Raw genomic sequence first — 14,915 nt, 5'->3', positions numbered from 1 at the left:
CAGAATGGCCTGTCACTTTCTTGCACGACAAATGGGAACAGCAACAAAAGAGATATGTGTACTCCTTTATTTAAAAGTGTATTTTCAAATCTTTATTTTCCCCTAAACATGACAAAAAAAACCTCATAGAAGTCCAAAAATTCTAAAAAAGATAATGCCAGGTGTTTTGAGGGAAAGCTATGGGAACAGATGGCCTTACTGGAGGAGGTAAAATAAAAATTTCTAGATGCTATATTTGAAACCTGGTGAAGAAGAGCAGCTGAATCTGGAGGATGGTGCCAGTATCTACCCTCTGATTTGAGTGAAGAACTTGACAGAAGTGCAGAACCAAAGCAATAAGGTCTGTATTCCTTCTTATTTCCAAAAATCATACTGCAGTCTGAGACCAAATTAATAATATCACTTTCACATAAAGGCTGTGCTCTGACTTCATGTGTGCTACCATGCATGGCCCTGTTCCCAACAATTGTATAAGTCTAAAAGCTTCCATAGAGCCAGCACATGTAATCTCCACTGCTGGCACCAATTATGCTTGGCATTGTATCCAAACACCCACTTTGCACCAGATCTGTCAGTATCAAAGCCATGAGGCTGGAACTTTTCCTGTGCTCTGGAATACATTGATTCAAATAACTCGTCAAAGCTGTAATTACAAGTAACTGTTATATCTGCATGCTTCTTTGGGACTCGGTATCATGAGAGCCTAGAAAGTTAGGATTAAGGTAATAACAGCAGCAAACATTCCATACCATACCATACCATACCATACCATACCATACCATACCATACCATACCATACCATACCATACCATACCATACCATTCCTTACCAAGGTCTGTTGTGCAAATGGCATCCTGTACCTCAGGCACTCAGGGGCAGCAGGCTGCTGCCCTCTTGCCATGTTGGTCTACAGTTGGAAATGGCAGCATATACCTCCTTTTTAAGTCTATATGCTCTTGAGGGTTTATACATATAAAATAAATATGCATATAATTTGTAGGATTTAAAATAGACATGCACACACTTTAATCATATTTGTAAAGACTAGTCTAGACTGTGTGGAGGCAAGCAGACCTATGAGACGGATAACAGGTGGGATCTATGGAGGAGTACAGAAGGAGCAATGAGCTGAAAAGACTCCTTGATGATCCACATATGTAACCAGCAGGATATTAATCTGTGGCTCACATGGTATACTTTGCCATTCACTCACCAACCTGTAAGAAGTCCTGATGAAATTCATGGGGCAGTTATTCAGCAGGCAGCTTTCCATGTGCACGTTTTCCAAGGAAGCTCTTAGGGTTTGGTTGTACCTTTCACCCTGCCTGGTGCAGAACACAGTCACACAGCTGAACAGCCCTTTTGTTCACAGCAGGTCTGCACCCTTTCCTGCTCTGAAACATAGATCCTGTGCAGCAACAAGCACACACATTGACTATTAGTCCTCATCACGTGGCTTGTGCCCCTACATTACAACAATCAGGGAGAAGACATGAATACACATCAAAACGTTAGGTCCTCTCTGAAAATATCTTGAAATGCTCTTAGCAGAATCAAAATTTAACCATAATAGCTACGCAAGTTGTTTTGTAAATTGTTCAGAAGAATGAAAGCTGTATAAGTAAGAATTAAAAAGTACAATGAGATATGTATTTCTGAAAATAATTTTAGGGTATTCAGTCCAGCTGTGCATCTCTTTCATTGCCTCTTAAACACAAGTAGTCAATTATGTGAAATATTTAAACAAGAGACATTGTCTTTGAAACTTGTAACATCGTTTACTTACAGCTCTGTTCTTTCATATTAGTTTGCATTACTAGAAAATGCAAATAAAATATTTTTTACTACAGCTATGTATCCACAGTAAGAAAAATGGGTTGCATTGCAAAAATGGACAAACTGATGCAAGCTCTTTCAAATTTCACACATGTGGCAACTGCATGTTATGGTTTGATAGACATGAAAATAGCAATCAAAATACCAGCTTAACCCTTCTGTCTTGTATTACTCACCTCTCTCCTTTGTTCAAAGCTTTCCACTGCCCTCCCCTTTTAAAAAGAACTTGCTTCCGTGAAGTTTTCCCAGTTTATTTCCTTAAATCTTGCCTCCCCCTGCTGGTTGTGCAAAACAGATATTCTGACTAAAAAACCCACTGTCCCATAGGTAATTGATGTGAGACAATCATGATCAACAAGAAAATATATTCCCAATTTATGTTCTAAAGCAGCAACAGCAAATCTCTATATATGCAATGGAGGCTCTTGGACCTCTTTCAAGCTGCATCTTTGCTTATTCAGAGAGAGCAAGATTCACCTTCTCAAACACGGTAGTGGTGTTTATTGGAATTGTTCCTAATTTGTATGGAGTTTTTTGGGGTTTTGGGGTATTTTTTGTTGGTTTTGTTTTAGGTTTTTTTGTGGGGGTGTTCAGTTGTTTGGTTTTTCTTTTTGTGTATGAAAAGGGCAGTACACCAAAGTTTCTGTAAAAAGAAGGTTCCACCTATCTTTTAATAGTTGGGTTGAGTGAAGAAAACACTAGTGGGAAAATAATTATTTTTGGTCTCACATCCAGTGCATTTTACTGAGTGACTGAATGCCCATACTGTAAGTTGGTGCATTTTCTAATCTGCTAAAAATTTACGGAACAGCCCGCAATTTATTTCTGTAAAGTCTTAATTAGCTTTAATTGCCATAGGTCTATTTATACCTATTTTCACCAATTTATTCAGTCTTCCTTTATGCTTCCAGAACCAGTATAAGAACATCTAGACTGTGAAAATGTTTTGCTAATTCAAACGTATATGAACCACAGGATGTATAATTTTCAGAACTATGTCTACATGGGCTGCAATTTACATTAAATTGCTGTTTTGGTTAAATGGCACCTTAGCTACCAAGCAACTCTTTGAATAGTTGTTTCTTTAATTATTATTTAATTTTGTGGTTATGACTGGTTTTCAGTTAAAGAGGGTACTACTGACAAATTCAATTAAAGGAAAATAGAGGACTTAATGGTCCATGCTAATGATTCATTTCATACATAATATTTTATCATTTTCTGTGCAAATTTATAATGAGTGCTTAGCTTGTATTAATAAAAGCTTACATTTAGTCTACATAAACTATAGTGATTAAAATGTTTTGCTAATGATATCTGTTGATAAATGCTTTTAAAACAATTAGGTCCTTTACCTTAAAGTACTTTATCAGTGAAAATTTATATGAAAATGCATATTTTGTCATTAAGAAGGAAATACAAATAGAGGAGCATAATAACATGTCCATAAACAACACCTTTTGATATTAAAACAGCTCATGATATGCATCTGCTACGCTCAGGAAAACAAACTTTGAAGAATTATAGCAATCAGTTCAATATGCTATCTGATTTTATAGTATCACATGAAGAAGAAGGAGTTTGATAAATCACCTTTTCAGGTATCTGAAGTAAGTAGAAGTATTTCTCTATTTCACAGCAGAGACAGAAATTTCAGCTTCTAGAGTTTCTAAGTAGTGTGTGTAGGAGTGAAAGGATGGGTAAGTAGCTATTACAGTCTCAATTTTACATTTTGCATCCTCACTGATGAAGATAGATTGTCTTCCAAAGTGAATAAAATCATCATTTACAAACATTTAAGCATATTACATCCTTTTTTAAAATACCATGCTGTTTCAGGACAATTTTGTTTTCATGGCTTTTTCTTGCACTGAGAAATTAGTGCCCAATCATTTGTTTTAACAAAGAATGCCGTTAGCATCAATGGTAAAACAGACTTATTGTAGTTACTTCTTATAACTGCTTGACTGGTACTATTGGGACCCAAACACAGGGGGTTTTTCAGGATTAAGGGCACAACAAAGCAAACAGAAGGGAGGGCCCAAATATTTTTAAGAGCAAAACAATAATTCTGGAATGCAAGTCAATACAAATTCAAGAAAAGTCCAATTCCTACATCACTTACATAATTTGTCATCCTAGTGACTTAATTTTAGGTGGTGACAGTGGTGAAAGATTGGAATAAGTGGGTTACAATTAGTATAACTTCATGAGTCTTAACAGTGCTGAAATTCAGTATGCCATTTGGAAGTTGCTGTCAATTCTTCTATAAAAGGTGAAAGAGGTGCCAGATTTCTTCCTTGAATCTTAGATCCTTGCTTGAAGAAACTCTTTATTTTGTCAGTCACAGCCAAAATTTTTGTGATTTGTGTTTCTGAAACTTCAACTGCAAAATCTGCTGATTCTAAAATCTCATGTTATTTAGGTTTCTCAGTAGTAAATAATAAGAATTTATGAATGAACAAAGGTCAGGATTATCAGGATCAGTGCATGACAATCAGAAGCTTAAGCTTGTTTTCCTTTGTCAAACAGTCACAGTAACATATTTTTCAGATGTCATCAATAAGCAGGGAAGTTGCATTCTTTCCTTTATATGCTTCAGAGCTCCATGCATGGTCATTTCAGTAGTTATATGAATGTCAGCAAAAGCAAAATGTTCTTTAGCCATGCTCTTTTTGTTTCTGGCTATTTCCAGAGAAAGGAGTTGAAAACTAAGATTTGCTTGTCAAGTACAAGCTAATAGCCTCCATAGCAAAACCTAGAAATGGCAGCACAACCTAGGTCCTACATGGATGTGTGTTTTTCACATAGGAGGCCTACAAATGTTGATGACATACAAGGACTACAAATGAACTTGTTCTGTATGATGCATTTTCCTGTCCTTCTTCAAGTTTTAGTTAAAATTTCATCGATTTGTTCTAGTATGTGGTCTATGATTTCTTGCCAGAACCTTGGTAAGGCTGACTGACCCAGTGGAATCCCTGAAACATCACCGCAAGTTTGACTGCCCCCAAAAATCTTAATTTCAGACAACTGGCTGAAGGTGACCTAAATGGGAGCTTTGCCACCAACAGCTAACACCTGATCTGCCTGGCTGTATTGAATCTGATTGAGGCAGCTGAATGACAGCAGAAAGGCTGGGGAAGGGTGACATTATTGCATCCTCTGTCTGTCTCCAGGGCTTAACCCATAAGTGAGTATTATGAAGTTAGGAAGACTGTCATTACCCTCGTATACTTCTTGAGGAAGTATTTCAATACACAACTTGTTATTTATCTGTTTTCCCACTTAAAGTTATTCACATACTGAAGGATTCCCAAGTGTTTTGCAAGTAAGGAAAAAAATCACCTGTCAAGAAATTCCAGATGTTTATTTTTTAAAGTTTCTAAGGCATGGAGTGCTTACAGCTATCAATCAGGGAATAAGCCAAACAGGTGACATATTTTAAAGGATTCTTTGGCACTGCACAGACTTTAAGTGCTACACACTTGGCAGAGGGGTTATGTTGCATTCATAACTTGATGATCTGGGTGGATCCCTGCTGCAACTGATTGCCAAATATTATAAGTTACTGTGAATGCTTAAAAGCAACCTTGTAGCTTTTTCTTTTCAGCAAAGGGAGATAGTGGCAGTGAGACAGGCAGCCTCTAGGAGCAAGCTCCACAGAGAAGCTTGCAAGCATAGCCACCCCTCCTGCTGTCACTGATCCATGATGATTACCATAAAAATATTGAAAGATGTTTTTACTTTTAATATTGACCGGTACAACCACCAAGAGATATTCCAGTAATATTTTCCATCTGTTTGTGGTTATAATCTTTGTTACTGCAATTATATAACACAGTTGTTCATTTTGTGGTACCATCCTCTGAAGTACTCTTCGGGGGTCGGCAGTGTTAATTGCCATAGCACACTGGTTTTCCACATCTAAATATTTCTTTATATTCTTTAAGGAATTTTTGCTCATCAATGGTAGCCAACTCTACTCTGAATCTTCATATAATAGAGACTGTGAAAGAAGATTCTTATCATTCCCTAAGATACCATGTAAAAGATACATGAAAATGTGTAGATAACCTTATATCACGGTAATGTTTTTGAAAGAGATAATTTTGATACAGGAATGGTAAAGGGGAATTTCCCATAAAAGTACAGTTTTGTTAAAAATTTTGTCTACTAAGAGATACCATTCTAAAAGACAACAGAAAACAGATTGCTAAAGAAAACATAACTATACTAAATTTTGCTACCTTCACTGAAGATTTCTAAATGTCTGTTTGGTACCTTTTGATATTGTTGATACTGTTTGATAGGAAAGCTTTCTAAAAAGGAAAAAACCACATGGGCTCAAATACAAGTAATGGGAAAAGACTGCAATATCTCCCAGATTCCAATCCCTAACCTGTTAGATTATGACAGATTTCACAGACTTCCCAGCTATATGATGAAGTTAGCAGAGTGCTCATATGATCTCAGGCCCAGGGATTTTTAGAACATCTGGAATTTGGTCTTATAAAATCTCCTGATATTTTTTTCTTAGTTTGGACTTGGAGTCATGGTACATTTTTCATTTTAGTGTCTACAGTTTAGTGTGATGAATTCTACCCAAAAATTTTCCAATTAGTCCAATACATAGTGCTGGGTTTAGTTCTGAAATTGCTGTTGCCTCCTGATTTTTAAGATGTCCACCTCCTTCTATATCAGTTTGATAACAAGATTATGGCCTAATTTGTGCAAGGTCAATACTTAAACTGTAATAACACCAGCTACCTCAGACTTACTTTCACCAAGACTGATAATGTGCTTTACAGAAAGACATGGGAGAATATTGGCTGACTTTATTTTATCTTTTAAGGTATCTATCAGGTCTTTAATATGCTACTCAACTTAGTAAAACTGATTTTTTGTTTCCAATGAGCAGCCTAAGAAAGTTGATAAAACCTGTCTGAAGGCTGCAACACAGCCTGGATCATTTGTATAGCATAAAATTTTACTAATTATTTAATTTTTTTAACTGTACCATAAAAGACAATTTCAATTATTTTAAAGTAGAAAACAGATGTTGGTGAATTTGCATGGGCTAATTAACTTTCTGCAAATACCTCACTGTGAGTTCAGAAAGCTTCAATTGCAAAAATTAAACATATCAAAAGAACACAGACTAATATACACAAAACAAAGTAGAATTGTCTGAAATGTGAGCAACATATTAATGGTTATTCAGAAATTGAATTCCATTGGGGTTTTTTAATGTGAGCTGCATTAAAAAGGAAAAACAAAAAAATTAAGAATAAAGAGCATTTATTTTTCTTTTATAACTACAGCACCATAAAAATCAACCCAGAAGTCCCAAGGGTTAAATGTTAATCTGCAAATAAGGTAGGGACTCCTGTGTTTGTCCCTGAGCAAACACACAGTGTCACATTATTTAGCAGCCCCTGTAGTCACTACTGTTGTCTAAGGGGTTAAAATGAAAGTTCAGGTCTTTTCCTGCAGCTAGCAGAATCTCCTTAGCAGGGTGAGATATCACCCTGCTAGATCTATCACAGATAGATCTTCCCTCTGTTCTTAAACCCACTTGTTGGACCAATAATGTCTAGGAAGACAATAACTTCTCAGGACTTCAGGCATGGAGTATTCTACTTACACAATTGATTATCAGTAGGTACGTTCTCTTAATTTTTACACATAATTTGCTTTGTTTCTCATTCCTTCTTCCTCTTTCAGTTACCCGTGTTCACTGCTCCTCCAAAAGACTACTGTACTGTTTAGATACCTAATGTAGAGCAAACGCAGGATGTCCTTCAGGAAGCCAGCTAGTTGGACTTTCCATTGGCTGTGTAAAGGACGTGGACATTCACTGTAGGATGGGTCCTGCACTGACCACTTTTAAGTTTCAACACATTTTTGTCCCATGCAATTACTGCCTCATGTGGACAAACTGAATGAGAAGGGTCTGAATAAGAAGATTAAGCAAAAAACAGCTTAGTTGTGAGGAAGGAAGGAAGGAAGGAAGGAAGTGTCGGAAGGAAGTGTCGGAAGGAAGGAAGGAAGTGTCGGAAGGAAGGAAGTGTCGGAAGGAAGGAAGTGTCGGAAGGAAGGAAGGAAGGAAGGAAGGAAGGAAGGAAGGAAGGAAGGAAGGAAGGAAGGAAGGAAGGAAGGAAGGAAGGAAGGAAGGAAGTGTCGGAAGGAAGGAAGTGTCGGAAGGAAGTGTCGGAAGGAAGTGTCGGAAGGAAGTGTCGGAAGGAAGGAAGGAAGGAAGGAAGGAAGGAAGGAAGGAAGGAAGGAAGGAAATAGAGATGTACAATGGCAGAAAACCAAATTGTAAGGTTTCTTAATCATCAGAAAAGACAAAACCTGGTATTAATATTCAAATATTAATCTTCAAATTAAAATAAGGTGGCTTCAAGGAGAAAGACTGCAGATTGCTGTCCATGTCTGTTGAAGATGCAAGAGAGGATAATGATAAAAACTGCAATATGGAGCTTATTATTGAGTTTAGACATTAGAAAAGACAAAAGAAGAAACAAGCTCTCACTGTGAGGATGGTGAAGTAAATGAATAGATTGCCTAGGGAATTTTTGGAATCCCCAGACTGGAGGTTTTTAAAAACGGGATAGACAAACATCTGCCAGGGAAGATTTAGATACAGCTGGTTCTGCCTCAGGGTAGGAAAAGGGATTGAACATTCTTTCTATCTCCCTTCCAGCCTACTTGCTATGAATCTATGATAAACAACAATAATACTTCAACAGTAGACACTGAGAGGTCACTAGGTAGGTGTAGAAAAGAAACAGTAATAGCAAGGAAAGTCAATGAGGATTTACTAGTCCTGAGTATCTCTTGCTTTCCCAAATGTGGCTTTTTCAGGAATGTTTCCAGAGAATGAAAAGGTATTATGAAAGAACATTTTATTAATATTTTGAGATGCCAGAGCATAAGACCAAAGTGGAAACATGATATGGAAGATAGGGCAAAAGACAAACTTAATCAGAATCCAAGCAGAGATAAGGTACCTGTCACAGACAAAGATATTTATTCCCACAGTGGTTTTAATTGTGCATCAGGCCAAAAAAGATAAGATTTTATATATTAATCTTTAAATGTTGCAAAAAGGCAATTCTTCTTTGGGTCACTTCCCAGAGACAATTAAGACAGATCAGATAGATGATTATGACAACATTAATGCAAACATACAAAAGTGGCATTTTTTCCCCCTGGGATTAATATGCAAAAGGATGTAATAGTTTGCATTAAAATATGCAAGCTGAGAAGCTGATATATATGACTATATTTGTGAAACTGATTGTATTTAAATAGCTTTATTGCTAGGCATATGCACGAAACAACAATGTTAAGACAACCACATTATTTTTTTTTTCATGAATTTTGCGTGTTTTACCATAGAGAACTAATGCTGTGTTCAAAACTACAATGGTATAAAACATTTTCTGTTACTTAAAAAATATTTTTAAATACCTTAAGCCTGTATTTTTTGCTACAGTTTAGCCTGTTAGAGATTGTCATGTTTGTTTGTTTGTTTGTTTGTTTGTTTTTGTTTTTTGGGTTTTGGGGCTTTTTTGAGGGGGAGAGCAAATCACAAAAATCACAGCATCAATGTATACACTCAATCAGCTGTCACATCATAAGCATGCTTTGCATTTTCTCTTTCTGAAGCCAAGCAGCAATTATTTTCTGAATCTCATTCAGATGAATGGTCAACAATTTTACTTCAAATAGCACCAAATACAATATTTTAAATTCAAATACTGATTTTTAAAAGGTTGTACAAATTTTACCATTTTCTTTGACAGAAGTAAGTTTATTTTCAAGAACACACCTGGAAATCCTGCTTAAATACGTATGGAAACAGTAAGTAAAGGGTTTGCTTGATCAGCTCTCTATTGCATGCTTTCTTTCTGTTCCGATTTCACAGATAACTAATGATTTGAGGGTAAAAATGAAGAACTTGCATATGTATTAATCCTTTAAGGCTGTTCAGTCATCATTATGCATACATGTAGGTAGTATAATGCATAAATGTAAACAAGGGATGAGTTTTTCCTCTCACTTATGCCATCATTTTTCTGTGCTGTTTTCTCCTTTGTATGCAGGCAAGGGGTTAATCACTGGACTTTTTAAAAGGGATTATTTCTGATATATATTAAAATGGAATTAATTTAAGTACTCAGATAAGACCATTTTCCGCTATCTGCTGCCATTTTCATTTTTTGCCCCAGAATGTCATTATCTGCAAAAATATTTTACTTTTTCAATAAAAAGATCTGAAGAATCAACATTATCACTGGATCAGCCTTTACAGCACAAAATACTCTCTGACTGCCTTGACTGTTTTGTTTGATGAGAGGGTGGATGCTTTGTGGGCAAAGCAAGAGGAGAGAAGAATAACAGTAGTATCCCAGTAAGAAACAGGATTTAAATGGCATAAATAGCACAGATTCTGTGATACAATGAAAACATCTCCTCAGCCATTCCCAGCTAAGCTTCACATCCTGCATTTCTACTCCAGTGATCCTGCAGCCTGTAATAGACACAGTACAGTTTGTCAGGAGCAGCATGTCCGTGCTGACCACCTCTGAGGGCTCCAAACCTGCACAGAGCTGCTCCTGTTCCTGCCCAGATTTCTGCTGGAAATTTCTGCTGTGTGATTGTTTCCCAAATGCAGCACTGCTCTGTGCAGTCACGTGTATCCTCAAAGGAGGAATGAAACTGGGACAAAGTAGGGGTCAGTGGCAAGTGGCCATGCACAGCTGGGGGTTGGATGGAGTGGAGTGGAACAAGGACAACAAAAATGATGGCATTTTGTTTTCTCATGTTTTGACAGCAACTTATTGGAGACACTCTCCACCCTCTCAGAGACACTGCAGAGTAAACTGTCTTTCAGCTAAGAAGAGAGCCATAAAAGTAACTGCAGATGAGTTACAGACCTGAGCATAACGTGTTTGGTGAAAGAAGGTGTAAACATCACTGAATATACCAGTTAATACTTCAGATGTGCAATTTTCTCTACTATGGGTTTCTCCTTAATCCTGCTCAGTTTTTGGCACTCAAACAGATCTAGCCAAGCTCAAGAAAAAGCAGAGGATAAAGACTTTGCTGCCCATGTCACAAGGAGACTACTTTCAATATTTCTATATTTGAATGAAGTTTAGATTTTAGAATATGTACCATAATTTCCCACGGATTATCTTAACTGTTTGCTATATTTAACCAATGTTAAAATGGGTTAAGAAATATTCCACAAAGACACTGAAAAGCCAGAGCTAGCATAAATTCTGGAATACGTACAAAGAAAAACAGGTAAACATTTATGATTGTAATGTCCCAAACCAGTTTTATTAACTGCATCTCTGATTTATTTCCCCATCCTACTGTTTCAAGATCTGCACCTTTTCTTTCTTCTTTGGGATGAACAAAGATCATGGAACAGATTGTAAGTGAGGCAAATTACATGGTTGTTTATGGTTGTGTTACACATATTATATATATCATTTGTAAACTATTCCCTAAAGAAATGGTATCAAACTTTTGGGGACAGGAAAGAATCTGATGACAGTCTTCTTTCATTTATTTTCTTTCAGATGCTCCATGATAATTTAATGCATTATTTTCTTAGATTAATTTCTATTACTGTAGCTACTGCTTTCCCATCATTGTCCATTTGGGGTTATTTTTGGGTTTTTTTGCTTTAATGTTCATTAACTATATTATTTGATTGAATGATGCCATCACAATTAGAAGAAAACAAGTCCAAGACTATTTGAACATAATCATATATTTACTCCATAAGCACTCTACTACAGATAAAATATAAAGGCTTCTATATTTTTGAGTTTGTATTTGGTTTTGAGGAGTTTTTGGTGCCTTTTTTTCATTTGTTTAACACATACACACATTGAAAATATAGCAGTATTCCAAAATCCCTAAGGTATGCACACAATTAATCTGCAAATTTCAACACCATGGTAATTTTACTTGGATTTTTTATGACGTGACTTAGCATGAATGCCTTTATTTTTTAAGCTGCAAAATTTTAAAATAAATTCTGTTCATCTTTTCATCTTGGCACACTCTGCACAGAGTTGGTTTAAGCAATAATTCTTGGACAGTTTGGACTAAAAGACAACTTCAGCTAAACACCAGATAAGTGTTCAGGAAAGAAAAAGGACAACTCCTCTGAAATGAACAGAATTATTAGCAGCATTTGCCAATGACAGAACTATTATCAGCACTTTGAAATACCTGTTAGTTAAAAAAAAAATTATCAACTTTAACAGAACTTCCTGCCTGGAAGCGTAATTTAAAATTACTGTTAAAATGAAAAATAATATATATTTTTTATTCCTTTTAAATAAATTATGAAAAACCTGTAAATAAAAGAAAAATCTCCCCCTGAAAAAAAAAGAAAATATAACCTTAATTTTCGTTTCAATTCCATCAGCATGCAACAGAAACAACTCCTTTAATCAATAGGGTGTCATAAGTAATTTGAAGACAAAATCAAGCTGTTGAAAGCAGATGCAATTTAAATATTTGGTAATACTCTATGTCATGATCTAGAAAAATTAGTACAATGATTTTTTTTTTTAATTTAAAAAGCAAGCAAGCAAACAAAATAGAAAAAGATTCAGTTCTTAGCTATTTAATGGAAGGGAAAAAAAGGCTAACTCCAACCCAGGGAAAACTTTCAGTCAATCAAGTTGCACTGCAGATTCAGTCAGTAAGAAGTGTTAGGAAACAAAAACATTACAATGTAAGCTCATTGTATTTACAGGTAATATTTGCTTATTCAGGTAATTAATCATCATGACTAATTATACTAGAAGGTGGACAGATTATTTCAGTAAACCAAGATTACTTGCCTATGGGTAGAGATCTAGGAGCTGGATATGTACACTTTCACTAATAAATGATAAGGATCACTGGTGAGGCAGGTTGCAGAGCTTGGGAAAAGTAGTAAGCTGCTAAGTGAAACTGCTTTTGGCAACTATTGACCTTTGAGTTCTTAAACTGGAGCATATATAAACAGCACAATGTTCTCTAGCAAGTTTTGCCTGATAACCTGCTGGAAAAGGGACAGAATATCCTCTAGCCATTTTGCATGCACAATTTAACAATTATGTGGTCAGAGGAAGGATGATTCTTTTAAGGTGTTGGTAGATGAATGGTAGATGTTCACAGGCTCTACACATTTACAAAGGAATTTCAAAATCTAACACAGCGTAATCAATATCAACTCCAATTCTTCTATACTGAGATAAATGATATCGATCACTCTACTGGGAACACACACACAAAAACAGAAAGAGAGGAAGGATTCAGAAAAGCAGGTCATACAGATCAAAAGCATAGCACTGACAATACTGGCTTAGGGACAAAATGTTAAAGGCTGTTTCACTCAGCATGGAAAATCTGAAACATTATTTTTATGCATTTAAAAGCAGTGCATTCTAAGAAAGAAACTCTAAATGTATTTCAAGTTACTATTATAGTTGAATAAAAATTTTCAAAAGCATATCAAAAGTTAGTTTTAGATAATTATTATAATCAGGAACCATGCTTAGAATGAGAATACAAATGATTTATAATTCTACCCTTACTTGAAAATTAAATATTCATTTCAAACTTGAGTAAAAATTTTTCAAAATAAGCATTTTGTACTACATTTTGCAAAGGACTACAAACATTGCAATGCAATCCAAATTAAGCTGCGGATGTATAGAGTTTGCCTTTTGAATTTATTTTGTTTGTCAGACCTTCCAAGTTTTCCGGGAGCACTCGGGAGCACAGGGTAAAAGAAGCACATCAAAAATCCTTAGTGGCTACGATTTTATTTCTAATTGGTGTTTCCACACTCTTCATGCATTCATCAATCAGATGTAAATTACAGTATGCCTGATTGGGTCTCCTTCACCCTAACCACTCCCTGCTGACTGGCAGTGCTTGCCAACTGCTGCAGCAGGCAAGATGAGCAGCAGTAACAGCACCTCCACTGTTTTGGAAGGTCTTGGCCACCAGCAGTATCATAGCTAACAACTGCTCACTTAACACCTATTGAATGTCTTGAGCACAATTGTCCCTTTGAAGAATGCAGCTGTCACCTTTGATCAAGCATGAGACATCACTGGCGGCAAGTAATATAAAAGAGTAGGTCCATAAATTCAAACACTGTGGCAATTTCAGAAGAGTTCCTTTATTCTGGAAACAAGCACAGAAAAATGTCTAATCGGTGTGGAGGGAAGAGGCACAGTAGATAGAAGCTGCAGAAAAGCTTTTTTCATAATATTTAAGCCTAGTGAGTGATCAGAGAAAATACTATAGAGTCAATAATCCAAACAAACAGGGGGATAGATTGTGCACCACTGGAAAAATTTAATAAATACGCAAGTTGAAACACTTGCAGTCACTTTCCAATGTAGCACCTAAATATTATTGTATAGTCTTCAGTCCACTAAAGCACACTTCTTTTGCTACATAAGCATAGATTTTATGTATTTTAGGCCAGAATGTTGTCTAAGATTACCTTCAAACCGGCATACCCACCTAGCTGGCTATATATACTCCCTTTGAGAGTATTGCCAAGTCCAAAAGGAGCCTGGAGATGTTTATGTGAGGGGCAGTGGGGAGAAGGACAAGGAGGAGCAGTGGGAGGAGGAGGGCAGATATGGTGTTTTTTGGCCCAGTGGACAAGGACAAAGCAGAAAAAAAAATCATGGAAATTCATAGATCAAACTCTTTTTTTTTTTTTTTTTTTTTTTTTTTTTTTTTTTTTTTTTGTTTCTTTTTAATTGGAGTGTACCAGTTTAATGGCAGTATAGATGGTAGCCCTGCACTTCATTGGCCCTAGCAGTATTTTCAGGGAATGGGAATAATGAGTCCTGTGTATGTTGGTGACAGAAAGGTAAGAACCGTTCACAGTTTTATTGTGTTGGGCATAAACAGGCTCCCTTCATATTAACTGATAGATGTCATTTTGTTCTGTGTTTTTCTTGAACCAACATCTTAAATGCAACCTTCTCCTTTCGGAGTTCCCTCATTGCTGCCTGTGAATACTGCAG

Source organism: Ammospiza caudacuta, chromosome 2, assembly GCF_027887145.1.
Source record: "Ammospiza caudacuta isolate bAmmCau1 chromosome 2, bAmmCau1.pri, whole genome shotgun sequence".
Lineage (NCBI taxonomy): Eukaryota > Metazoa > Chordata > Aves > Passeriformes > Passerellidae > Ammospiza > Ammospiza caudacuta.
Note: the sequence above shows the minus strand (reverse complement) of the source record.